Source organism: Crocodylus porosus, unplaced genomic scaffold, assembly GCF_001723895.1.
Source record: "Crocodylus porosus isolate Cpor-Errol unplaced genomic scaffold, CroPor_comp1, whole genome shotgun sequence".
Classification (NCBI taxonomy): domain Eukaryota; kingdom Metazoa; phylum Chordata; order Crocodylia; family Crocodylidae; genus Crocodylus; species Crocodylus porosus.
Genome location: NW_017728921.1, coordinates 16406614 through 16407050, shown reverse-complemented (window position 1 = coordinate 16407050; position 437 = coordinate 16406614).

The following is a 437-nucleotide window of genomic DNA, read 5'->3' as shown; positions in this document are numbered from 1 at the left end:
TGACCTGTTCAGGTTCCTCCTGACCCTAGCTACTATGAAACTATGAAACTTTGAAGAAAGACCACAACTATGGATTTCTATTTGAAATCTCTGGGTTTATCTTGTCAGTCATGTTTGCAAACCTAACAGTGCGAACATTTTGTAGCACTGTGCTGCAGACTTGAAAAGATCTCAAGGAACTGCTGGGTACTGTGGCACCCTGGTTGTGAATCACTGCTCTGTCATGTGTTCATGCACCTCTTAGAAGAACTTCTTCCCCATGGCTGCTTCTCCCTGGCCATGCCACGCTGACAACTTCGGCCTGTCCTCAAAGATGTCAAAATCAATTTCAAGAGGCTGCACAACTGCTTCTTATCCAGCAGACTCTTCTTGGCAAACCCAAAGACTGTGGCTGGGATGTACCTGCAATTGCCACAGTTATAAAAGGACTTTAACAA